This window comes from Schistocerca nitens, unplaced genomic scaffold (genome assembly GCF_023898315.1).
Source record: "Schistocerca nitens isolate TAMUIC-IGC-003100 unplaced genomic scaffold, iqSchNite1.1 HiC_scaffold_228, whole genome shotgun sequence".
In the NCBI taxonomy this organism is placed as follows: Eukaryota; Metazoa; Arthropoda; class Insecta; order Orthoptera; family Acrididae; genus Schistocerca; species Schistocerca nitens.
The window spans coordinates 107924-128015 of record NW_026045769.1 but is presented as its reverse complement, the minus strand read 5'-3'; the positions used below and the strand labels follow the sequence as shown (position 1 = coordinate 128015).

The following is a 20092-nucleotide window of genomic DNA, read 5'->3' as shown; positions in this document are numbered from 1 at the left end:
GACGTCCGACGACCATAGAAATGGTGTACGGCTTCATGCCATACGTTTCCAGCGCAGGGCTGAGCAACTGCATCTGCCGAGGCCCGTTAGCTCAGTTGGTTAGAGCGTCGTGCTAATAACGCGAAGGTCGTGGGTTCGATCCCCCCACGGGCCACTAGTCTTTTACTACTACGAAAAGGCAGCGCCGATTTCAGCAGGCGAGTGTGATGACCAAAAGATCATCACCCTGCGTGGAAGTTGACGGAGGATCCGAACCCGACTTGTCGGGAAGCGCTACAGCATTCACTCGGCAATGGCCATAATATGTTGAATACACTGGTTCTCAACCGATAAAGACAAGATGAAAGAAAATGTCCGATTGCCGATTTGTAACAACTTTGGCCCTTGTCAGTACTTGGGCGGGTGAGCGCATGGGGACACAGGGTACTGTTGGCAGTTTTACTTCCTATTTTTTCTTTCTCCTTTGTTTTCGGAGCTACAACCCGATTCGGTCATGGACACGCCACCGTGAAAGGATGGGGGAGTGCTGTGTGCCCATCGCCTCGCCTCTCCTTACCTCTCTCAGTCGTTTCTCGTGCTTGTCGTTTTGATATAGGCCGATTTGAGAGCGTCAGCTCTCGCGTCAGCTGAGCAAAGTCGAGACAAGTCGAGACACACTATAGGCTGGTCTGCAGCGAGTAAGAAGGGGGAAAAAAACATTAATTTAAGGGCGCGTGGCGAAAGTACTCATACGCGAAATTAAAAAGCCTGTTGCGGTGGCCGGTAATCGAACCCGGATCAACTGCTTGGAAGGCAACTATGCTGACCATTACACCACCACCGCACAAGGAAGCGCCCCGACGCCGCGCTGTGTCGGCTTCCCGCCTGTCGGCAGCGGCCGAAGGTGATCGTACCTGGCAGGCGCATTTCGAGGTAGGCTAGGGGAGAACATCCAGCCGCATTCGGACGGCGTATCCGCGCACATTTCGCATCCTTTGGCAAGAGTCGGTGCCGGCGCCGGCGATGCAAGAGTACGCAGAGGACCGCGTTCTGGCGGCATTTTTTAGCAGTGCAGTGCAGGATTCAGCGTCTGCAGCATCTTCTCGACAGAATGCTACGGCGCTTGACGGCAGTCCCACTTTCCCTTGAGACATCTGCTCGGCAAGCAGCGTGAAGTTACTACTGGCCCGAGCATCGGTGGTTCAGTGGTAGAATGCTCGCCTGCCACGCGGGCGGCCCGGGTTCGATTCCCGGCCGATGCATCGTTTTGCTGTTCCCGCGATAATGCTGCCGTGCTGCTTGTGCTCTTGAGATGCACGATCCACAAGAATGTATAGCTGGATTCCCTTGAGAAGAACCGAGAACGCAGCACTCGCGGGTCCCCACTAGGACGCTCGCATCATGTTCTACAGACTAGCGTCGGCCTGGCCTCACAATTTGCTATGTCCAGGTGCCTCCGACGCACTGAACGTTAACGACAAGGAGTGCTGCCTATCGTTTGCAAAAGCTGCAGCAACACCGCAATCAACTGGGCCGGCAATGCACGTCTAGCAACAGAACACGTTATCCAGGAAGTACAGTGTCTTTACGTCTAACATTGGGTATGGTACTTACCCAGTTTCCAGGAAAAGCGGTTCCACCCGTGCCTCGGTAGCGCAGTAGGCAGCGCGTAAGTCTCATAATCTTAAGGTCGTGAGTTCGATCCTCACCCGGGGCATTTAATTTTCTGTGACTGATGGTGATGCTGTTGCTAGGGCACTAACTTATTTCTTGTTTGTTATCCACAACGGTTTCAACGCTTCAGCGGGAAAATGTTTACTTCCTGTTACTGCTACTTACAGCTTCCCTTTCCCTCTTCTCCCAGCACAGCATGAAGCCAAAAGCATTGCTCTGAGACGTTTGAGGTGCGCGCCTTGCCAGTCAGTATGCGCAAAGACGCTCGCAAAGAGAGAAGGGCGCCGACGCGGGACACGACACGAAATGCGACAAGCGACCGTCCGAACCGGCGGAGACACCCCCACATCCGGTGTGGTCTAGTGGCTAGGATACCTGGCTTTCACCCAGGAGGCCCGGGTTCGATTCCCGGTACCGGAACGGAATTTTTTCCACACGAACCGTGACAAGTTTGAGCTGACCGAGCTGCCGTTTCCCGTCCTGCTCGCAATATAGCTACTGTTTCGTGACCGTCAGCAGAATATAGACGAGGGAAGCAGACGTCCGACGACCATAGAAATGGTGTACGGCTTCATGCCATACGTTTCCAGCGCAGGGCTGAGCAACTGCATCTGCCGAGGCCCGTTAGCTCAGTTGGTTAGAGCGTCGTGCTAATAACGCGAAGGTCGTGGGTTCGATCCCCCCACGGGCCACTAGTCTTTTACTACTACGAAAAGGCAGCGCCGATTTCAGCAGGCGAGTGTGATGACCAAAAGATCATCACCCTGCGTGGAAGTTGACGGAGGATCCGAACCCGACTTGTCGGGAAGCGCTACAGCATTCACTCGGCAATGGCCATAATATGTTGAATACACTGGTTCTCAACCGATAAAGACAAGATGAAAGAAAATGTCCGATTGCCGATTTGTAACAACTTTGGCCCTTGTCAGTACTTGGGCGGGTGAGCGCATGGGGACACAGGGTACTGTTGGCAGTTTTACTTCCTATTTTTTCTTTCTCCTTTGTTTTCGGAGCTACAACCCGATTCGGTCATGGACACGCCACCGTGAAAGGATGGGGGAGTGCTGTGTGCCCATCGCCTCGCCTCTCCTTACCTCTCTCAGTCGTTTCTCGTGCTTGTCGTTTTGATATAGGCCGATTTGAGAGCGTCAGCTCTCGCGTCAGCTGAGCAAAGTCGAGACAAGTCGAGACACACTATAGGCTGGTCTGCAGCGAGTAAGAAGGGGGAAAAAAACATTAATTTAAGGGCGCGTGGCGAAAGTACTCATACGCGAAATTAAAAAGCCTGTTGCGGTGGCCGGGAATCGAACCCGGATCAACTGCTTGGAAGGCAACTATGCTGACCATTACACCACCACCGCACAAGGAAGCGCCCCGACGCCGCGCTGTGTCGGCTTCCCGCCTGTCGGCAGCGGCCGAAGGTGATCGTACCTGGCAGGCGCATTTCGAGGTAGGCTAGGGGAGAACATCCAGCCGCATTCGGACGGCGTATCCGCGCACATTTCGCATCCTTTGGCAAGAGTCGGTGCCGGCGCCGGCGATGCAAGAGTACGCAGAGGACCGCGTTCTGGCGGCATTTTTTAGCAGTGCAGTGCAGGATTCAGCGTCTGCAGCATCTTCTCGACAGAATGCTACGGCGCTTGACGGCAGTCCCACTTTCCCTTGAGACATCTGCTCGGCAAGCAGCGTGAAGTTACTACTGGCCCGAGCATCGGTGGTTCAGTGGTAGAATGCTCGCCTGCCACGCGGGCGGCCCGGGTTCGATTCCCGGCCGATGCATCGTTTTGCTGTTCCCGCGATAATGCTGCCGTGCTGCTTGTGCTCTTGAGATGCACGATCCACAAGAATGTATAGCTGGATTCCCTTGAGAAGAACCGAGAACGCAGCACTCGCGGGTCCCCACTAGGACGCTCGCATCATGTTCTACAGACTAGCGTCGGCCTGGCCTCACAATTTGCTATGTCCAGGTGCCTCCGACGCACTGAACGTTAACGACAAGGAGTGCTGCCTATCGTTTGCAAAAGCTGCAGCAACACCGCAATCAACTGGGCCGGCAATGCACGTCTAGCAACAGAACACGTTATCCAGGAAGTACAGTGTCTTTACGTCTAACATTGGGTATGGTACTTACCCAGTTTCCAGGAAAAGCGGTTCCACCCGTGCCTCGGTAGCGCAGTAGGCAGCGCGTAAGTCTCATAATCTTAAGGTCGTGAGTTCGATCCTCACCCGGGGCATTTAATTTTCTGTGACTGATGGTGATGCTGTTGCTAGGGCACTAACTTATTTCTTGTTTGTTATCCACAACGGTTTCAACGCTTCAGCGGGAAAATGTTTACTTCCTGTTACTGCTACTTACAGCTTCCCTTTCCCTCTTCTCCCAGCACAGCATGAAGCCAAAAGCATTGCTCTGAGACGTTTGAGGTGCGCGCCTTGCCAGTCAGTATGCGCAAAGACGCTCGCAAAGAGAGAAGGGCGCCGACGCGGGACACGACACGAAATGCGACAAGCGACCGTCCGAACCGGCGGAGACACCCCCACATCCGGTGTGGTCTACTGGCTAGGATACCTGGCTTTCACCCAGGAGGCCCGGGTTCGATTCCCGGTACCGGAACGGAATTTTTTCCACACGAACCGTGACAAGTTTGAGCTGACCGAGCTGCCGTTTCCCGTCCTGCTCGCAATATAGCTACTGTTTCGTGACCGTCAGCAGAATATAGACGAGGGAAGCAGACGTCCGACGACCATAGAAATGGTGTACGGCTTCATGCCATACGTTTCCAGCGCAGGGCTGAGCAACTGCATCTGCCGAGGCCCGTTAGCTCAGTTGGTTAGAGCGTCGTGCTAATAACGCGAAGGTCGTGGGTTCGATCCCCCCACGGGCCACTAGTCTTTTACTACTACGAAAAGGCAGCGCCGATTTCAGCAGGCGAGTGTGATGACCAAAAGATCATCACCCTGCGTGGAAGTTGACGGAGGATCCGAACCCGACTTGTCGGGAAGCGCTACAGCATTCACTCGGCAATGGCCATAATATGTTGAATACACTGGTTCTCAACCGATAAAGACAAGATGAAAGAAAATGTCCGATTGCCGATTTGTAACAACTTTGGCCCTTGTCAGTACTTGGGCGGGTGAGCGCATGGGGACACAGGGTACTGTTGGCAGTTTTACTTCCTATTTTTTCTTTCTCCTTTGTTTTCGGAGCTACAACCCGATTCGGTCATGGACACGCCACCGTGAAAGGATGGGGGAGTGCTGTGTGCCCATCGCCTCGCCTCTCCTTACCTCTCTCAGTCGTTTCTCGTGCTTGTCGTTTTGATATAGGCCGATTTGAGAGCGTCAGCTCTCGCGTCAGCTGAGCAAAGTCGAGACAAGTCGAGACACACTATAGGCTGGTCTGCAGCGAGTAAGAAGGGGGAAAAAAACATTAATTTAAGGGCGCGTGGCGAAAGTACTCATACGCGAAATTAAAAAGCCTGTTGCGGTGGCCGGGAATCGAACCCGGATCAACTGCTTGGAAGGCAACTATGCTGACCATTACACCACCACCGCACAAGGAAGCGCCCCGACGCCGCGCTGTGTCGGCTTCCCGCCTGTCGGCAGCGGCCGAAGGTGATCGTACCTGGCAGGCGCATTTCGAGGTAGGCTAGGGGAGAACATCCAGCCGCATTCGGACGGCGTATCCGCGCACATTTCGCATCCTTTGGCAAGAGTCGGTGCCGGCGCCGGCGATGCAAGAGTACGCAGAGGACCGCGTTCTGGCGGCATTTTTTAGCAGTGCAGTGCAGGATTCAGCGTCTGCAGCATCTTCTCGACAGAATGCTACGGCGCTTGACGGCAGTCCCACTTTCCCTTGAGACATCTGCTCGGCAAGCAGCGTGAAGTTACTACTGGCCCGAGCATCGGTGGTTCAGTGGTAGAATGCTCGCCTGCCACGCGGGCGGCCCGGGTTCGATTCCCGGCCGATGCATCGTTTTGCTGTTCCCGCGATAATGCTGCCGTGCTGCTTGTGCTCTTGAGATGCACGATCCACAAGAATGTATAGCTGGATTCCCTTGAGAAGAACCGAGAACGCAGCACTCGCGGGTCCCCACTAGGACGCTCGCATCATGTTCTACAGACTAGCGTCGGCCTGGCCTCACAATTTGCTATGTCCAGGTGCCTCCGACGCACTGAACGTTAACGACAAGGAGTGCTGCCTATCGTTTGCAAAAGCTGCAGCAACACCGCAATCAACTGGGCCGGCAATGCACGTCTAGCAACAGAACACGTTATCCAGGAAGTACAGTGTCTTTACGTCTAACATTGGGTATGGTACTTACCCAGTTTCCAGGAAAAGCGGTTCCACCCGTGCCTCGGTAGCGCAGTAGGCAGCGCGTAAGTCTCATAATCTTAAGGTCGTGAGTTCGATCCTCACCCGGGGCATTTAATTTTCTGTGACTGATGGTGATGCTGTTGCTAGGGCACTAACTTATTTCTTGTTTGTTATCCACAACGGTTTCAACGCTTCAGCGGGAAAATGTTTACTTCCTGTTACTGCTACTTACAGCTTCCCTTTCCCTCTTCTCCCAGCACAGCATGAAGCCAAAAGCATTGCTCTGAGACGTTTGAGGTGCGCGCCTTGCCAGTCAGTATGCGCAAAGACGCTCGCAAAGAGAGAAGGGCGCCGACGCGGGACACGACACGAAATGCGACAAGCGACCGTCCGAACCGGCGGAGACACCCCCACATCCGGTGTGGTCTACTGGCTAGGATACCTGGCTTTCACCCAGGAGGCCCGGGTTCGATTCCCGGTACCGGAACGGAATTTTTTCCACACGAACCGTGACAAGTTTGAGCTGACCGAGCTGCCGTTTCCCGTCCTGCTCGCAATATAGCTACTGTTTCGTGACCGTCAGCAGAATATAGACGAGGGAAGCAGACGTCCGACGACCATAGAAATGGTGTACGGCTTCATGCCATACGTTTCCAGCGCAGGGCTGAGCAACTGCATCTGCCGAGGCCCGTTAGCTCAGTTGGTTAGAGCGTCGTGCTAATAACGCGAAGGTCGTGGGTTCGATCCCCCCACGGGCCACTAGTCTTTTACTACTACGAAAAGGCAGCGCCGATTTCAGCAGGCGAGTGTGATGACCAAAAGATCATCACCCTGCGTGGAAGTTGACGGAGGATCCGAACCCGACTTGTCGGGAAGCGCTACAGCATTCACTCGGCAATGGCCATAATATGTTGAATACACTGGTTCTCAACCGATAAAGACAAGATGAAAGAAAATGTCCGATTGCCGATTTGTAACAACTTTGGCCCTTGTCAGTACTTGGGCGGGTGAGCGCATGGGGACACAGGGTACTGTTGGCAGTTTTACTTCCTATTTTTTCTTTCTCCTTTGTTTTCGGAGCTACAACCCGATTCGGTCATGGACACGCCACCGTGAAAGGATGGGGGAGTGCTGTGTGCCCATCGCCTCGCCTCTCCTTACCTCTCTCAGTCGTTTCTCGTGCTTGTCGTTTTGATATAGGCCGATTTGAGAGCGTCAGCTCTCGCGTCAGCTGAGCAAAGTCGAGACAAGTCGAGACACACTATAGGCTGGTCTGCAGCGAGTAAGAAGGGGGAAAAAAACATTAATTTAAGGGCGCGTGGCGAAAGTACTCATACGCGAAATTAAAAAGCCTGTTGCGGTGGCCGGGAATCGAACCCGGATCAACTGCTTGGAAGGCAACTATGCTGACCATTACACCACCACCGCACAAGGAAGCGCCCCGACGCCGCGCTGTGTCGGCTTCCCGCCTGTCGGCAGCGGCCGAAGGTGATCGTACCTGGCAGGCGCATTTCGAGGTAGGCTAGGGGAGAACATCCAGCCGCATTCGGACGGCGTATCCGCGCACATTTCGCATCCTTTGGCAAGAGTCGGTGCCGGCGCCGGCGATGCAAGAGTACGCAGAGGACCGCGTTCTGGCGGCATTTTTTAGCAGTGCAGTGCAGGATTCAGCGTCTGCAGCATCTTCTCGACAGAATGCTACGGCGCTTGACGGCAGTCCCACTTTCCCTTGAGACATCTGCTCGGCAAGCAGCGTGAAGTTACTACTGGCCCGAGCATCGGTGGTTCAGTGGTAGAATGCTCGCCTGCCACGCGGGCGGCCCGGGTTCGATTCCCGGCCGATGCATCGTTTTGCTGTTCCCGCGATAATGCTGCCGTGCTGCTTGTGCTCTTGAGATGCACGATCCACAAGAATGTATAGCTGGATTCCCTTGAGAAGAACCGAGAACGCAGCACTCGCGGGTCCCCACTAGGACGCTCGCATCATGTTCTACAGACTAGCGTCGGCCTGGCCTCACAATTTGCTATGTCCAGGTGCCTCCGACGCACTGAACGTTAACGACAAGGAGTGCTGCCTATCGTTTGCAAAAGCTGCAGCAACACCGCAATCAACTGGGCCGGCAATGCACGTCTAGCAACAGAACACGTTATCCAGGAAGTACAGTGTCTTTACGTCTAACATTGGGTATGGTACTTACCCAGTTTCCAGGAAAAGCGGTTCCACCCGTGCCTCGGTAGCGCAGTAGGCAGCGCGTAAGTCTCATAATCTTAAGGTCGTGAGTTCGATCCTCACCCGGGGCATTTAATTTTCTGTGACTGATGGTGATGCTGTTGCTAGGGCACTAACTTATTTCTTGTTTGTTATCCACAACGGTTTCAACGCTTCAGCGGGAAAATGTTTACTTCCTGTTACTGCTACTTACAGCTTCCCTTTCCCTCTTCTCCCAGCACAGCATGAAGCCAAAAGCATTGCTCTGAGACGTTTGAGGTGCGCGCCTTGCCAGTCAGTATGCGCAAAGACGCTCGCAAAGAGAGAAGGGCGCCGACGCGGGACACGACACGAAATGCGACAAGCGACCGTCCGAACCGGCGGAGACACCCCCACATCCGGTGTGGTCTACTGGCTAGGATACCTGGCTTTCACCCAGGAGGCCCGGGTTCGATTCCCGGTACCGGAACGGAATTTTTTCCACACGAACCGTGACAAGTTTGAGCTGACCGAGCTGCCGTTTCCCGTCCTGCTCGCAATATAGCTACTGTTTCGTGACCGTCAGCAGAATATAGACGAGGGAAGCAGACGTCCGACGACCATAGAAATGGTGTACGGCTTCATGCCATACGTTTCCAGCGCAGGGCTGAGCAACTGCATCTGCCGAGGCCCGTTAGCTCAGTTGGTTAGAGCGTCGTGCTAATAACGCGAAGGTCGTGGGTTCGATCCCCCCACGGGCCACTAGTCTTTTACTACTACGAAAAGGCAGCGCCGATTTCAGCAGGCGAGTGTGATGACCAAAAGATCATCACCCTGCGTGGAAGTTGACGGAGGATCCGAACCCGACTTGTCGGGAAGCGCTACAGCATTCACTCGGCAATGGCCATAATATGTTGAATACACTGGTTCTCAACCGATAAAGACAAGATGAAAGAAAATGTCCGATTGCCGATTTGTAACAACTTTGGCCCTTGTCAGTACTTGGGCGGGTGAGCGCATGGGGACACAGGGTACTGTTGGCAGTTTTACTTCCTATTTTTTCTTTCTCCTTTGTTTTCGGAGCTACAACCCGATTCGGTCATGGACACGCCACCGTGAAAGGATGGGGGAGTGCTGTGTGCCCATCGCCTCGCCTCTCCTTACCTCTCTCAGTCGTTTCTCGTGCTTGTCGTTTTGATATAGGCCGATTTGAGAGCGTCAGCTCTCGCGTCAGCTGAGCAAAGTCGAGACAAGTCGAGACACACTATAGGCTGGTCTGCAGCGAGTAAGAAGGGGGAAAAAAACATTAATTTAAGGGCGCGTGGCGAAAGTACTCATACGCGAAATTAAAAAGCCTGTTGCGGTGGCCGGGAATCGAACCCGGATCAACTGCTTGGAAGGCAACTATGCTGACCATTACACCACCACCGCACAAGGAAGCGCCCCGACGCCGCGCTGTGTCGGCTTCCCGCCTGTCGGCAGCGGCCGAAGGTGATCGTACCTGGCAGGCGCATTTCGAGGTAGGCTAGGGGAGAACATCCAGCCGCATTCGGACGGCGTATCCGCGCACATTTCGCATCCTTTGGCAAGAGTCGGTGCCGGCGCCGGCGATGCAAGAGTACGCAGAGGACCGCGTTCTGGCGGCATTTTTTAGCAGTGCAGTGCAGGATTCAGCGTCTGCAGCATCTTCTCGACAGAATGCTACGGCGCTTGACGGCAGTCCCACTTTCCCTTGAGACATCTGCTCGGCAAGCAGCGTGAAGTTACTACTGGCCCGAGCATCGGTGGTTCAGTGGTAGAATGCTCGCCTGCCACGCGGGCGGCCCGGGTTCGATTCCCGGCCGATGCATCGTTTTGCTGTTCCCGCGATAATGCTGCCGTGCTGCTTGTGCTCTTGAGATGCACGATCCACAAGAATGTATAGCTGGATTCCCTTGAGAAGAACCGAGAACGCAGCACTCGCGGGTCCCCACTAGGACGCTCGCATCATGTTCTACAGACTAGCGTCGGCCTGGCCTCACAATTTGCTATGTCCAGGTGCCTCCGACGCACTGAACGTTAACGACAAGGAGTGCTGCCTATCGTTTGCAAAAGCTGCAGCAACACCGCAATCAACTGGGCCGGCAATGCACGTCTAGCAACAGAACACGTTATCCAGGAAGTACAGTGTCTTTACGTCTAACATTGGGTATGGTACTTACCCAGTTTCCAGGAAAAGCGGTTCCACCCGTGCCTCGGTAGCGCAGTAGGCAGCGCGTAAGTCTCATAATCTTAAGGTCGTGAGTTCGATCCTCACCCGGGGCATTTAATTTTCTGTGACTGATGGTGATGCTGTTGCTAGGGCACTAACTTATTTCTTGTTTGTTATCCACAACGGTTTCAACGCTTCAGCGGGAAAATGTTTACTTCCTGTTACTGCTACTTACAGCTTCCCTTTCCCTCTTCTCCCAGCACAGCATGAAGCCAAAAGCATTGCTCTGAGACGTTTGAGGTGCGCGCCTTGCCAGTCAGTATGCGCAAAGACGCTCGCAAAGAGAGAAGGGCGCCGACGCGGGACACGACACGAAATGCGACAAGCGACCGTCCGAACCGGCGGAGACACCCCCACATCCGGTGTGGTCTACTGGCTAGGATACCTGGCTTTCACCCAGGAGGCCCGGGTTCGATTCCCGGTACCGGAACGGAATTTTTTCCACACGAACCGTGACAAGTTTGAGCTGACCGAGCTGCCGTTTCCCGTCCTGCTCGCAATATAGCTACTGTTTCGTGACCGTCAGCAGAATATAGACGAGGGAAGCAGACGTCCGACGACCATAGAAATGGTGTACGGCTTCATGCCATACGTTTCCAGCGCAGGGCTGAGCAACTGCATCTGCCGAGGCCCGTTAGCTCAGTTGGTTAGAGCGTCGTGCTAATAACGCGAAGGTCGTGGGTTCGATCCCCCCACGGGCCACTAGTCTTTTACTACTACGAAAAGGCAGCGCCGATTTCAGCAGGCGAGTGTGATGACCAAAAGATCATCACCCTGCGTGGAAGTTGACGGAGGATCCGAACCCGACTTGTCGGGAAGCGCTACAGCATTCACTCGGCAATGGCCATAATATGTTGAATACACTGGTTCTCAACCGATAAAGACAAGATGAAAGAAAATGTCCGATTGCCGATTTGTAACAACTTTGGCCCTTGTCAGTACTTGGGCGGGTGAGCGCATGGGGACACAGGGTACTGTTGGCAGTTTTACTTCCTATTTTTTCTTTCTCCTTTGTTTTCGGAGCTACAACCCGATTCGGTCATGGACACGCCACCGTGAAAGGATGGGGGAGTGCTGTGTGCCCATCGCCTCGCCTCTCCTTACCTCTCTCAGTCGTTTCTCGTGCTTGTCGTTTTGATATAGGCCGATTTGAGAGCGTCAGCTCTCGCGTCAGCTGAGCAAAGTCGAGACAAGTCGAGACACACTATAGGCTGGTCTGCAGCGAGTAAGAAGGGGGAAAAAAACATTAATTTAAGGGCGCGTGGCGAAAGTACTCATACGCGAAATTAAAAAGCCTGTTGCGGTGGCCGGGAATCGAACCCGGATCAACTGCTTGGAAGGCAACTATGCTGACCATTACACCACCACCGCACAAGGAAGCGCCCCGACGCCGCGCTGTGTCGGCTTCCCGCCTGTCGGCAGCGGCCGAAGGTGATCGTACCTGGCAGGCGCATTTCGAGGTAGGCTAGGGGAGAACATCCAGCCGCATTCGGACGGCGTATCCGCGCACATTTCGCATCCTTTGGCAAGAGTCGGTGCCGGCGCCGGCGATGCAAGAGTACGCAGAGGACCGCGTTCTGGCGGCATTTTTTAGCAGTGCAGTGCAGGATTCAGCGTCTGCAGCATCTTCTCGACAGAATGCTACGGCGCTTGACGGCAGTCCCACTTTCCCTTGAGACATCTGCTCGGCAAGCAGCGTGAAGTTACTACTGGCCCGAGCATCGGTGGTTCAGTGGTAGAATGCTCGCCTGCCACGCGGGCGGCCCGGGTTCGATTCCCGGCCGATGCATCGTTTTGCTGTTCCCGCGATAATGCTGCCGTGCTGCTTGTGCTCTTGAGATGCACGATCCACAAGAATGTATAGCTGGATTCCCTTGAGAAGAACCGAGAACGCAGCACTCGCGGGTCCCCACTAGGACGCTCGCATCATGTTCTACAGACTAGCGTCGGCCTGGCCTCACAATTTGCTATGTCCAGGTGCCTCCGACGCACTGAACGTTAACGACAAGGAGTGCTGCCTATCGTTTGCAAAAGCTGCAGCAACACCGCAATCAACTGGGCCGGCAATGCACGTCTAGCAACAGAACACGTTATCCAGGAAGTACAGTGTCTTTACGTCTAACATTGGGTATGGTACTTACCCAGTTTCCAGGAAAAGCGGTTCCACCCGTGCCTCGGTAGCGCAGTAGGCAGCGCGTAAGTCTCATAATCTTAAGGTCGTGAGTTCGATCCTCACCCGGGGCATTTAATTTTCTGTGACTGATGGTGATGCTGTTGCTAGGGCACTAACTTATTTCTTGTTTGTTATCCACAACGGTTTCAACGCTTCAGCGGGAAAATGTTTACTTCCTGTTACTGCTACTTACAGCTTCCCTTTCCCTCTTCTCCCAGCACAGCATGAAGCCAAAAGCATTGCTCTGAGACGTTTGAGGTGCGCGCCTTGCCAGTCAGTATGCGCAAAGACGCTCGCAAAGAGAGAAGGGCGCCGACGCGGGACACGACACGAAATGCGACAAGCGACCGTCCGAACCGGCGGAGACACCCCCACATCCGGTGTGGTCTACTGGCAGCAGTTCCGCTTGCGACGCCGTGCAGGTCGCACGTGTTGTGCCTTCGCTCCGCCATAGCGTGTGCAAGCCGTGAATAGTTTCGTTGTTTGCTAGATTTGCTGTCTTGTGCTTCCATCAATTCATTTAGCTTTTAGTGTTTTGTTTCGTTTTGTGTTAGCGGTCTCGTCCGCTTAATACGTGGATATGTCTTCCAGGTTGTTCCCAAGGAAATGTACTCTGTGTTTCGAATTTGACAAGTCTACGCGTCATGTTCAACCGAGTTCCATGGAAGTTCACGATTTCATAGTGGATGTCATTGGTATTACGTCTGACCAGGTTCATACTGCGTATTACGACACCGATCTCTACTGTTTCTTCGTCAAGTTGTTAAACCCTGTGTTACTGGAGAGGATTCTGTTAAAACATGGTGGAAGAGCTGAGTTCCGTCATCGTGACGCCTCGGTGAGTACTGTTCTCATATCCAGTGCTGATGTAGAATACAAAAATGTCCGTGTGTACAACCTGCCGCCGGAAGTTGAAAACTGTTACTTACGTGAGATTTTGACGAAGTATGGGGAGGTCAAGCAAATCCGTAACGAACGTTGGTCTAATCAACATCGGTTACAGTGTTTTAGTGGAGTCCGGTCAGTCGAAATGCACGTCAAGCAAGATATCCCCTCCCATCTTCTTGTTTGTGGGTATAAAGTGCATGTCACGTACAGTGGGCAACCAGGCACATGCTTTATTTGTAATGAAACTGGCCACTTGCGTACGAACTGCCCTAAACGTGTCTTTGTTCTCAAAAGTACTTTGGAACAGCGTAAAAAATTGACATTGGCCGATCTTGTTAGGGAGGCACCCATCACGGATATCGAACGCCCTAGTGATAGTGAAATATTGCCCCCGGGGCCTGGTTTGCCTGTTGCCGAATTTCCACCCTTTCCTTCACAACCGGTTACAGATACGCCTGATTCCAAATCTGACGTGCAGCAGCTGAGCCACAAACGGCGTCGAACGTGTGATGATGATAGTCCGGACGAGGATCTCCAGGAATTAGAACACGGCGTCCCAAAAGAGATGCCGGTTACGGTAAATGACTCAAGTTTTTCTGAACCGTCACACGCAGCTGTCGACGCTGCGGCTATTGACGTCATTCCGAGTGACGTACAGGCAGCTTTGGCACCACAACAGCCGAGCACGCCGCCTGAATTCGCGACGTCACCACAGGCCGAATCACAACAAGCGAGTGTTTCCGAAATGCATAACGAGGAAGGCAGTACTTGTGTACAAACGGAAGGAAGTCAACGTCCGTCTCCAAACAAACACGAAGTTCGTGCTAGTGACAACAGACAAACTTGTCCTAAGGTGGAAATTGAGTGCCGGCCACCTTCTGAGCCAGTTCTTTCTGTAGATCCGATGGCTGAGGCGTCCCATCACGTTATGGATTGCGAAGTAACTCAGGACCCTCCCACACCTCCGTCTGCCGATGTGTTCCCTAGCAGAGCACGTAGTAGGACCAAAGTTCAACCAAACGTCAACGCAGTACGGAAGAAAAACAAACCCAACGACACCCAAGTGACCGTTCGTGATTCTCCCGACAATGCAATCCATTCCGACGTTTCTCTGACATTGTAATGCAACCAGTGTTGTTTAGTGACCCTTTACGTCCCTCACTGTCATAATGGCGCAAGCGTACAAATTCGTCTCCCTGAACATAAATAAGATTCGATCTGATCTCAAAATTGCGGCACTACAGCAGTTTCTCTACGAATCTGACGCAGATATTGTGTTGTTGCAGGAAGTTACTGTTTTGAATCTCTTCATCTCTGGTTTTAAAACCATATCAAACGTTGCTCCTGAGGAAAGTACAGGTACCGCACTTTTATTACGGGAAGGTATTCCAGTTGAGGAGATCGAGTTTTTAGATTCCGGTCGAGGAGTGAGCTGTAAAATATTTGATGTAACCCTTGTTAACTTATATGCCCCGTCAGGCACCAGCAACAAATTCGAACGGTCACGTTTTTATAAGGAGGAGGTTACGTATCTGTTGCGGAGAAGTCCTCCAAACCTGATAATAGGAGGTGACTTCAACTGTGTTCTACGTAAAAACGATCAGTCTCCTAATTTTAACTACTGTAAAGAACTGCACGAGCTCGTTAAGAATATTAAGCTGAAAGATGCTTGGGAACTGAAGTATCCTACTTTAGTTAAATTTACTTTTTTCACCGGTACTTCATGCAGCCGTCTGGATAGAATTTATCTATCGGACTGTATCAGTGACAGACTCCTAGCGGTTGACGTAATCCCGGCTAGTTTTACCGACCATTGCGCTGTTGCGGCAACAGTTCGCTTAAATCGACAGCCTACCAAATTATTTCGTTCCCCGTGGATGTTAAACGTATCGCATCTGGCGGACGCTGAAATATTTGACGTTATCAGGCATGTGTGGGTAACTTGTTTGCGTTCCATCACTTTTTATCCGACTAAGGCGATATGGTGGACCACTGTTGCGAAACCAAAGCTTCGAAAAAGTCTCATTTATTACAGTGCTCAGAAAGCACGCGCCTGCAAGCAAACCTTTGAGTTTTACTACACTGTGCTGCGACAACTGTATGATTCATCCACTGCGACCACCACTAACTTTCCATCAATTCAACGTGTCAAGGCTAAACTTGTCAGCTTGAAGCGTCAACAGTTGGAAGGTCTGAAGGTTAAATCCAAACCTAAATCTGTTTTAGCGGACGAAATGACATCTATGTACCATTTATTCAAGCATTTATCACGCCGCCGCCGAGCTTTCATTGATGTTTTGGAAAGAGATAATGGGGAATTACTCTCTACTCAAGCGGCCATTGTTAGTGAAATTCACCACCATTTCCAACGACTGTATTCCAGTGGGATTGTCAACGACCCTGCTGTCAGTGCCGTGGTCAATGTTTTTGATAGGGCGATTACTCCTGCTGAAAATGTCGACTTTTTATCGGATTTCACTCCCGAGGAAGTTTTAGCCTTGATCTCCAAGTCGCCTTCCTTTAAATCGCCTGGTCCTGATGGTTTGCCCAAGGAATTTTATATTAAATTCTGGAATGTCCTTGGTGGTACTTTTACTGAAATTGTTAACGAAGTCATGCGTGGTGGTCCTCTTCCTGCCGAGTTCAAAGTGGGTAGAATTGTTTTAGTCCCGAAGAGAACTGGTCACAAGCGAGTTGATAATCTCCGTCCAATCACATTATTGAACTTTGATTATAAAACGATTGCCCGAGCGATTAATAGCAGAATGACCCCCATCCTTGGGAAAGTTATTCACTCCCATCAGTCTTGCCTTCCAGGGAGATCCATTATGACTCCGGTTGCGGAGTACAGAGACGTTATTTCAGTAGCGGCCGTCACCAACATCAAATGTGCTTTCCTTTTTCTTGACTTTTGCAAAGCTTTCGACCGCGTTAGTCATCACTATTTAGAACGCATCCTGCAACGAATTGGACTCGAAGAACGAGCTGTGGCAGTCATTCGGAATATGATAACAGGCATTACTGCTAGGATCACCGTTAACGGTCAGCTGACACAAGCTGTTAGTATACGACGAGGTGTCCCGCAAGGCAGTCCGTTGTCGATGTCGCTCTTTGTTTTGTCGCTCGAGCCATTTCTGAAGAGATTGTGTATCACCTTAACTGGCCTTTCTGTCTTAGGGAGTAATCTTACTGTGAGGGCTTACGCCGATGATGTTGCTGTTATCCTACGTCATGAGTCTGAAGTGGCCCAATTGCGGGCTGAGATTGATACTTACAGCACTGCTTCTGGAGCGAAACTCAGTGAGGGTAAATGTAAGGTTCTCAGCTTACGGGGCTTCGACTCTCTTGCTATACCATGGGCACAGATCGTCGAACAACATGTTGCTCTGGGAATCATCATCGATAGGTGTCCCTTACGTATGGCAGCTAAAAACTGGAAACTTACTGCCAATCGAATACAGGGAGCTATAGTGGAAAACACCTGGCGATCGACAAATATCCTCCAGAAGATCAGGATTTTGAATACATATATACTCTGTAAAGCTTATTATGTCGCTCAGGTGTTCCCCCTTCCCAAAATGCAAGCCCATAAGATCATGCGTTTGTCCAGCAGGTTTGTGTGGCTCGGTCATATTTTTAAGTTAACCTATACCACACTGTCTAAGTCAGTGCAAGCTGGGGGCCTGCAACTCGCTGATATCCGTCGAAAGGCGACAGCACTCTATATAAAACGAACAACTGTGTTACTTAACACGATGCCCCATACTATCACATCGAAGCTGTTTCGCATTGTTCGCCCTCAATGTATGACACCGCCAATTGACATCGGGAAACTCAACTTTCAATTGCAACATGTCGGTGTTTATTACCTCGAAATGAGTTACTTAGGTGACATAGTTTTCACAAGTCCTTGTCTCACGACAGTGTTCATCATTGCTCAGTGGCAGAAGTACGAAGCTCCAAATACAATTGAAATGCACTACCCAAGAATCGTCTGGACGGCAGTGTGGACCAATATTACTCTCAAAATTCATTCCTCCGATGTGCTTTCCGCCTGGTATACAGTAGTCCACAATCTTATTCCAACCAACGAAAAACTCCACCGCATTGGCTTAAGTGCTACTGCCAACTGCCTCAAATGTGGATTAGTAGACACTCTGAGGCACAGGTTTACTTGCTGCGGGCATCAGTTCAACTGGCATTGGGTGCGGAAACGATTGGCGCTGCTCACACGTAGCACTGAAAGTCTTTATACAACTGATATCCTCCTGTGGCCTGATACACGGTATTACCCCAAAACGAAAAACAATACTGTTATGTGGATGCTGGGACATTTTGTCAATTACGTCATAACTAAACACGGAGACGACGATATTCATGCCTTTACTGCTTATATGGAAACGGCATATTGGCGAAGAAACCAGTTCCCGAACATTAAGAGGGATTTTGGGAATATGTTAACCATACTGTTTGAGAAACAGGGAATTGGGTGATTCCTGTCAACATTTCCACGGTGAAGTTCTCAAGTACAAGTAAACACTGCAGACTCTTTTCGTTATCATTTCGCCTAAGGCGCTTGAAGAACCTGCGGTTTTCTTTTCTTTCTTATACCTCATTTTTTGTTTTTGAGGGGAGACATTTTTTTTTTCTTTGTTTTGAGAACGATTTCTATTTTTCGTTACACTTCTACTAAAAAGAAGACGAAGCAATGAACTCCTTGTAATCCGGAAGAAATAGAATATATTTCGTGTATTGTTGTACGACGCCAGTGAATCTGGAGAATTTGATTTCTTTTGCTATAGCTGAAGAAGCTCGCCAAGGAAGGCATTCATGGAGAGCGCAAGGAGGGCTGTAAGGGGAGAAGGGAGGCCCTAAAAAAAAAAAAAAAAAAAAAAAAAAAAAAAAAAAAAAAAAAAAACTGGCTAGGATACCTGGCTTTCACCCAGGAGGCCCGGGTTCGATTCCCGGTACCGGAACGGAATTTTTTCCACACGAACCGTGACAAGTTTGAGCTGACCGAGCTGCCGTTTCCCGTCCTGCTCGCAATATAGCTACTGTTTCGTGACCGTCAGCAGAATATAGACGAGGGAAGCAGACGTCCGACGACCATAGAAATGGTGTACGGCTTCATGCCATACGTTTCCAGCGCAGGGCTGAGCAACTGCATCTGCCGAGGCCCGTTAGCTCAGTTGGTTAGAGCGTCGTGCTAATAACGCGAAGGTCGTGGGTTCGATCCCCCCACGGGCCACTAGTCTTTTACTACTACGAAAAGGCAGCGCCGATTTCAGCAGGCGAGTGTGATGACCAAAAGATCATCACCCTGCGTGGAAGTTGACGGAGGATCCGAACCCGACTTGTCGGGAAGCGCTACAGCATTCACTCGGCAATGGCCATAATATGTTGAATACACTGGTTCTCAACCGATAAAGACAAGATGAAAGAAAATGTCCGATTGCCGATTTGTAACAACTTTGGCCCTTGTCAGTACTTGGGCGGGTGAGCGCATGGGGACACAGGGTACTGTTGGCAGTTTTACTTCCTATTTTTTCTTTCTCCTTTGTTTTCGGAGCTACAACCCGATTCGGTCATGGACACGCCACCGTGAAAGGATGGGGGAGTGCTGTGTGCCCATCGCCTCGCCTCTCCTTACCTCTCTCAGTCGTTTCTCGTGCTTGTCGTTTTGATATAGGCCGATTTGAGAGCGTCAGCTCTCGCGTCAGCTGAGCAAAGTCGAGACAAGTCGAGACACACTATAGGCTGGTCTGCAGCGAGTAAGAAGGGGGAAAAAAACATTAATTTAAGGGCGCGTGGCGAAAGTACTCATACGCGAAATTAAAAAGCCTGTTGCGGTGGCCGGGAATCGAACCCGGATCAACTGCTTGGAAGGCAACTATGCTGACCATTACACCACCACCGCACAAGGAAGCGCCCCGACGCCGCGCTGTGTCGGCTTCCCGCCTGTCGGCAGCGGCCGAAGGTGATCGTACCTGGCAGGCGCATTTCGAGGTAGGCTAGGGGAGAACATCCAGCCGCATTCGGACGGCGTATCCGCGCACATTTCGCATCCTTTGGCAAGAGTCGGTGCCGGCGCCGGCGATGCAAGAGTACGCAGAGGACCGCGTTCTGGCGGCATTTTTTAGCAGTGCAGTGCAGGATTCAGCGTCTGCAGCATCTTCTCGACAGAATGCTACGGCGCTTGACGGCAGTCCCACTTTCCCTTGAGACATCTGCTCGGCAAGCAGCGTGAAGTTACAACTGGCCCGAGCATCGGTGGTTCAGTGGTAGAATGCTCGCCTGCCACGCGGGCGGCCCGGGTTCGATTCCCGGCCGATGCATCGTTTTGCTGTTCCCGCGATAATGCTGCCGTGCTGCTTGTGCTCTTGAGATGCACGATCCACAAGAATGTATAGCTGGATTCCCTTGAGAAGAACCGAGAACGCAGCACTCGCGGGTCCCCACTAGGACGCTCGCATCATGTTCTACAGACTAGCGTCGGCCTGGCCTCACAATTTGCTATGTCCAGGTGCCTCCGACGCACTGAACGTTAACGACAAGGAGTGCTGCCTATCGTTTGCAAAAGCTGCAGCAACACCGCAATCAACTGGGCCGGCAATGCACGTCTAG

The 20092-nt window shown here is 51.8% G+C and overlaps 32 non-coding genes across 32 annotated transcripts; 25 read left to right on the top strand and 7 right to left on the bottom strand.

Moving 5' to 3' along the window:
* Nucleotides 1-80: 80 nt before the first annotated feature.
* On the top strand, nucleotides 81-154 carry Trnai-aau (transfer RNA isoleucine (anticodon AAU)). The gene has a single exon. It is a non-coding gene; the product is annotated as a tRNA-Ile (tRNA).
* A 597-nt stretch (nucleotides 155-751) lies between these two features.
* On the bottom strand, nucleotides 752-823 carry Trnag-ucc (transfer RNA glycine (anticodon UCC)). The gene has a single exon. It is a non-coding gene; the product is annotated as a tRNA-Gly (tRNA).
* Nucleotides 824-1170: 347 nt separating this feature from the next.
* Trnag-gcc (transfer RNA glycine (anticodon GCC)) lies at nucleotides 1171-1241 on the top strand. Its single transcript has one exon. It is a non-coding gene; the product is annotated as a tRNA-Gly (tRNA).
* A 382-nt stretch (nucleotides 1242-1623) lies between these two features.
* Nucleotides 1624-1696, top strand: Trnam-cau (transfer RNA methionine (anticodon CAU)). The gene has a single exon. It is a non-coding gene; the product is annotated as a tRNA-Met (tRNA).
* Nucleotides 1697-2001: 305 nt separating this feature from the next.
* On the top strand, nucleotides 2002-2073 carry Trnae-uuc (transfer RNA glutamic acid (anticodon UUC)). Its single transcript has one exon. It is a non-coding gene; the product is annotated as a tRNA-Glu (tRNA).
* Nucleotides 2074-2271: 198 nt separating this feature from the next.
* Trnai-aau (transfer RNA isoleucine (anticodon AAU)) lies at nucleotides 2272-2345 on the top strand. The gene has a single exon. It is a non-coding gene; the product is annotated as a tRNA-Ile (tRNA).
* Nucleotides 2346-2942: 597 nt separating this feature from the next.
* On the bottom strand, nucleotides 2943-3014 carry Trnag-ucc (transfer RNA glycine (anticodon UCC)). The gene has a single exon. It is a non-coding gene; the product is annotated as a tRNA-Gly (tRNA).
* A 347-nt stretch (nucleotides 3015-3361) lies between these two features.
* On the top strand, nucleotides 3362-3432 carry Trnag-gcc (transfer RNA glycine (anticodon GCC)). The gene has a single exon. It is a non-coding gene; the product is annotated as a tRNA-Gly (tRNA).
* Nucleotides 3433-3814: 382 nt separating this feature from the next.
* Nucleotides 3815-3887, top strand: Trnam-cau (transfer RNA methionine (anticodon CAU)). The gene has a single exon. It is a non-coding gene; the product is annotated as a tRNA-Met (tRNA).
* Nucleotides 3888-4192: 305 nt separating this feature from the next.
* Nucleotides 4193-4264, top strand: Trnae-uuc (transfer RNA glutamic acid (anticodon UUC)). The gene has a single exon. It is a non-coding gene; the product is annotated as a tRNA-Glu (tRNA).
* A 198-nt stretch (nucleotides 4265-4462) lies between these two features.
* On the top strand, nucleotides 4463-4536 carry Trnai-aau (transfer RNA isoleucine (anticodon AAU)). Its single transcript has one exon. It is a non-coding gene; the product is annotated as a tRNA-Ile (tRNA).
* A 597-nt stretch (nucleotides 4537-5133) lies between these two features.
* Nucleotides 5134-5205, bottom strand: Trnag-ucc (transfer RNA glycine (anticodon UCC)). The gene has a single exon. It is a non-coding gene; the product is annotated as a tRNA-Gly (tRNA).
* A 347-nt stretch (nucleotides 5206-5552) lies between these two features.
* Trnag-gcc (transfer RNA glycine (anticodon GCC)) lies at nucleotides 5553-5623 on the top strand. Its single transcript has one exon. It is a non-coding gene; the product is annotated as a tRNA-Gly (tRNA).
* Nucleotides 5624-6005: 382 nt separating this feature from the next.
* Trnam-cau (transfer RNA methionine (anticodon CAU)) lies at nucleotides 6006-6078 on the top strand. Its single transcript has one exon. It is a non-coding gene; the product is annotated as a tRNA-Met (tRNA).
* A 305-nt stretch (nucleotides 6079-6383) lies between these two features.
* Trnae-uuc (transfer RNA glutamic acid (anticodon UUC)) lies at nucleotides 6384-6455 on the top strand. The gene has a single exon. It is a non-coding gene; the product is annotated as a tRNA-Glu (tRNA).
* A 198-nt stretch (nucleotides 6456-6653) lies between these two features.
* On the top strand, nucleotides 6654-6727 carry Trnai-aau (transfer RNA isoleucine (anticodon AAU)). The gene has a single exon. It is a non-coding gene; the product is annotated as a tRNA-Ile (tRNA).
* Nucleotides 6728-7324: 597 nt separating this feature from the next.
* Nucleotides 7325-7396, bottom strand: Trnag-ucc (transfer RNA glycine (anticodon UCC)). Its single transcript has one exon. It is a non-coding gene; the product is annotated as a tRNA-Gly (tRNA).
* Nucleotides 7397-7743: 347 nt separating this feature from the next.
* Trnag-gcc (transfer RNA glycine (anticodon GCC)) lies at nucleotides 7744-7814 on the top strand. The gene has a single exon. It is a non-coding gene; the product is annotated as a tRNA-Gly (tRNA).
* Nucleotides 7815-8196: 382 nt separating this feature from the next.
* Trnam-cau (transfer RNA methionine (anticodon CAU)) lies at nucleotides 8197-8269 on the top strand. The gene has a single exon. It is a non-coding gene; the product is annotated as a tRNA-Met (tRNA).
* Nucleotides 8270-8574: 305 nt separating this feature from the next.
* On the top strand, nucleotides 8575-8646 carry Trnae-uuc (transfer RNA glutamic acid (anticodon UUC)). Its single transcript has one exon. It is a non-coding gene; the product is annotated as a tRNA-Glu (tRNA).
* A 198-nt stretch (nucleotides 8647-8844) lies between these two features.
* Nucleotides 8845-8918, top strand: Trnai-aau (transfer RNA isoleucine (anticodon AAU)). The gene has a single exon. It is a non-coding gene; the product is annotated as a tRNA-Ile (tRNA).
* A 597-nt stretch (nucleotides 8919-9515) lies between these two features.
* On the bottom strand, nucleotides 9516-9587 carry Trnag-ucc (transfer RNA glycine (anticodon UCC)). Its single transcript has one exon. It is a non-coding gene; the product is annotated as a tRNA-Gly (tRNA).
* A 347-nt stretch (nucleotides 9588-9934) lies between these two features.
* Trnag-gcc (transfer RNA glycine (anticodon GCC)) lies at nucleotides 9935-10005 on the top strand. Its single transcript has one exon. It is a non-coding gene; the product is annotated as a tRNA-Gly (tRNA).
* Nucleotides 10006-10387: 382 nt separating this feature from the next.
* On the top strand, nucleotides 10388-10460 carry Trnam-cau (transfer RNA methionine (anticodon CAU)). Its single transcript has one exon. It is a non-coding gene; the product is annotated as a tRNA-Met (tRNA).
* A 305-nt stretch (nucleotides 10461-10765) lies between these two features.
* Trnae-uuc (transfer RNA glutamic acid (anticodon UUC)) lies at nucleotides 10766-10837 on the top strand. The gene has a single exon. It is a non-coding gene; the product is annotated as a tRNA-Glu (tRNA).
* Nucleotides 10838-11035: 198 nt separating this feature from the next.
* Nucleotides 11036-11109, top strand: Trnai-aau (transfer RNA isoleucine (anticodon AAU)). The gene has a single exon. It is a non-coding gene; the product is annotated as a tRNA-Ile (tRNA).
* Nucleotides 11110-11706: 597 nt separating this feature from the next.
* Trnag-ucc (transfer RNA glycine (anticodon UCC)) lies at nucleotides 11707-11778 on the bottom strand. Its single transcript has one exon. It is a non-coding gene; the product is annotated as a tRNA-Gly (tRNA).
* A 347-nt stretch (nucleotides 11779-12125) lies between these two features.
* Trnag-gcc (transfer RNA glycine (anticodon GCC)) lies at nucleotides 12126-12196 on the top strand. Its single transcript has one exon. It is a non-coding gene; the product is annotated as a tRNA-Gly (tRNA).
* Nucleotides 12197-12578: 382 nt separating this feature from the next.
* On the top strand, nucleotides 12579-12651 carry Trnam-cau (transfer RNA methionine (anticodon CAU)). Its single transcript has one exon. It is a non-coding gene; the product is annotated as a tRNA-Met (tRNA).
* Nucleotides 12652-18642: 5991 nt separating this feature from the next.
* Trnai-aau (transfer RNA isoleucine (anticodon AAU)) lies at nucleotides 18643-18716 on the top strand. Its single transcript has one exon. It is a non-coding gene; the product is annotated as a tRNA-Ile (tRNA).
* A 597-nt stretch (nucleotides 18717-19313) lies between these two features.
* Trnag-ucc (transfer RNA glycine (anticodon UCC)) lies at nucleotides 19314-19385 on the bottom strand. Its single transcript has one exon. It is a non-coding gene; the product is annotated as a tRNA-Gly (tRNA).
* Nucleotides 19386-19732: 347 nt separating this feature from the next.
* Trnag-gcc (transfer RNA glycine (anticodon GCC)) lies at nucleotides 19733-19803 on the top strand. Its single transcript has one exon. It is a non-coding gene; the product is annotated as a tRNA-Gly (tRNA).
* Nucleotides 19804-20092: the final 289 nt, after the last annotated feature.